Consider the following 3,168-nt stretch of genomic DNA (forward strand, 5'->3'; position numbering starts at 1 on the left):
GCTGCACATCAACATTTTTATCCAATGCCAGCTAACAAGACTGAGTCATATCTGAGGCTAACAATGATAATAAAGTAAAAGATACGAGTACATCATATCTGAAACATTGTTTCAATAACAAAAAAAGATTTCCAGCCTGTTTCCTTCACAAAAACATAGCCAGAGCTAACGGCTATAGTCATTACTGCCAACAACAACAACAGATCATTTTGCATTGTCATTCGTCACTCACATATCTGTGACTGTGATCTGTGTCTGTTCCCTCCTTTATATTCTACGTGTTTATACAACTCTGATTAATCATGTTTTTGTTCAGCTCATTTACATGCAGTTTAGTGTGGTGTAACATCCAAACATCCAATAAAAAGTCAGAGAAAGCTGAGCCCAGGATGATGAATGATCTGTACGAGTGCCCGAGACGTGTGTTGACCTGCTTTCACATCCTGTTGAATCATCAATGACAATATAATTATTGACCATGACAATGACAGTTTTCTTTCATTTATTTATCTTCAGCTGGAGCCCAGCCGGGATTTCATTTATCTAAAGATAGAAGAGAGCCTCTGCAGGTGCATACAGTTCATGACACATAGTACAAACCATCATTTACGGCCACACTTATGATCCATCAACAGTCTTCAGACACTTTGGTGCATAAGCTGTATTTTTATTTCATAACCATAAACACCAACTCACAGAGAAAGAACTTTAAAATTACGATACAAAAACTCCTGACCCCAATTGAGAATTAACTGTGTTGCTGACACGAGGCTGTAAAATAATGTTGGCTCTCAGATTATAGTTACAGTGCAAACAATGTTGAAAACCCTAATTAGTACCATACCCAGTGCTCAACATGCTTTGTAATTAAGGACATCAATTAAGAAAGCACTAATGAACTTAGAGCAGAATTTGTTCTAAAGGTCAGGGAGAATATATCGGCCTGTGAGCTGCAGCGTCACTGGAGCATGGAGGACAATAGTACCACAGCTGGTGGACCACAATTTGTTTTTTTAAAGGAACCCATCAGCAGTGAAATAGCTCAATAAGTTTGAACATTTTCTGCAGCTTGACTTCTTGGTAAATAAGAGAAAACTACTTTTTTTTTTCTTTTTGGCAAAATCAGACACTTGCAGGGATGCAGTGGAGACAAAAAACATTTTCAGCGTGTGGTAGATAACAACAGCTCCAAACAACAGTAACAATTTGTTTGCTTCTATTTGACCTTGTTTGTCACCACATCAATAGCATTTATCAACATCAGCTTCCTACGTGAACAAAAGTTCCGGGCGTTAGCAAAACAAGGAACAGACAGCGATCAGATCCACGGTGAAGACGGTGTTTCAGAGAGTCAGGGGAAAAAAAGGACTACTGCTGAGAAGAAACAACTAAAATTCAAGTTTCTGAAGTTCATTTCAAGTTCATTCAACCTTTTTTTGATTCATGTTTAGAGGCTAAAGTTTTTTCCTACCAGTTTTAAATTACGTGATCTCAGCCGTGACTGCTGTGTTACATGCCAGGCAAATGAAGTTGCCACACAGTTTAATAGGGTTGTAAAATGTAAAGGAGCCTGGTGATGCATTTACTGCTTGCCATAAAATAATCCTCATCCTCAGAGGAGCAGCTATGATGGAAAGCTACAGCTCCTTTTTCTTCTGACATCACATGCCGTAGTGACGCTTCCTTATTATAATATATATATATATTTTTAAATCAAGTCTTTGCTAAGATGCTTCACAACCGACCAACCTTTCTGTCAATCTATCGAACACACTTCCTCATGTTTACATGATTTAATAAATGATCAGAGACAATATGGTGGAGTGGTGACAACGACCGTCCAGGTTCAATTACCGCCTGTTTATCATAATTAGAGTCTGCAGGCTGAACGTGTGTCTGAATATAATGAATGAGCTGTGCTCGGGGCAGCATGTTGGTCAGCAAATGAACAGCAAGCTTCCTTGTCCATAATGTCTGTCATTAATCTCAGTCAGCTCCTTAGCCAGTCTATAATGAAGGGGTCACTTTCAGGGCCACGTTATTGTAGACACCACTGTATCCTGGCTGACTTTTTGTCTTCAGAGCAATAGTTTGAGCAGCACAACCGCATATTGACGAAAAAGTTAAAGTCCAACGACATCATTACTGACATGAAATAAAACCACAGACTCTTTCAGTTCAGCTTCACAATAATGAAATATAACGTCTGGAGCTGTTCGTCTTATTTGCCTGAGTTTCCAACCGACAAGAAGTTTTTCAGAGTTCTTCTATTGTAGATATAGATAGAGAATGACTAGAGTCTGCTGAATACATCAGTTACTGCGACTGTGCTCCCACCAGCAGCAGGATTGGAAACTCACCTCTCATCGAAACCGCTGATAAAAAAAATATTAAGTTCTCAACTTTGAGCGAAGTAGGCAGAAATGGTACATCTATATATTTTTCTACTGAAAATGTTATTTCCTATGTCTATTCCTCTTCCTTTCTGTGGAAAGGACCTCGCGTGACAAAAAAAAAAGACACAGTAGAGGAGAATTACTCACATCTGATGTCCCAAAGGCATCCTGGGTAACTTGGTGTGATACAGAGACGTAAACATTTCTCTGTGACATCAGCAGCAGATGCAGGGCGGTCTGTAGTATACTGTATACCTGACAAAGAAAATGACATTTCACAAAGGGAACTCCAGATGGATTAATAAAGTTCTATCTATCTAATATACATAAATAAATGTATACACATGTATACATACAGTATATACACAGATATATAAATATATACATACATACATATACAGATATATAAATATATACATACATACATATACAGATATATAAATATATACATATATACATACATATATACACATATATATATACACACACAGACATTGTATTCAAGGTGATGGTGGTTGATTATTTTAAGTATTAACAGAATCGTTGCATTTATGTTCATATATAGTTTGTTTTAGTGAAAGCAGGAGCCACGGTGCTGTCAGAGTTCACTTGGCAGCTTTCTTGCCCTACAGACCAGAGTGATGCTAACCTTTCCCTGCAGTAATTAGATCTGATGCAATGGATAAAACACGCAGTAGTTTTTCCTTCTTATTTCCAAATGCAAGAGACTGTGATTTGGATTAGTTGTGCCACACTACAGTATTTATTTGGC

The 3,168-nt window shown here is 37.8% G+C and overlaps 1 protein-coding gene across 7 annotated transcripts in view; it reads right to left on the bottom strand.

The window, feature by feature from the left end:
* The window catches only part of ikzf2 (IKAROS family zinc finger 2), an 84,274-nt gene extending 81,623 nt beyond the window's left edge, over window positions 1–2,651 (bottom strand). For all 7 annotated transcript variants that reach the window (XM_025063641.1, XM_025063640.1, XM_025063639.1 and 4 more), the window contains exon 1: window positions 2,544–2,651. The gene's annotated coding sequence lies outside the window, so the exon portion shown is untranslated. The remainder of the gene's footprint in view (window positions 1–2,543) is intronic.
* Between the last annotated feature and the right edge of the window lie 517 nt (window positions 2,652–3,168).

This window comes from Cynoglossus semilaevis, chromosome 16 (assembly GCF_000523025.1).
Source record: "Cynoglossus semilaevis isolate Cse_v1.0 chromosome 16, Cse_v1.0, whole genome shotgun sequence".
Taxonomy (NCBI): Eukaryota; Metazoa; Chordata; class Actinopteri; order Pleuronectiformes; family Cynoglossidae; genus Cynoglossus; species Cynoglossus semilaevis.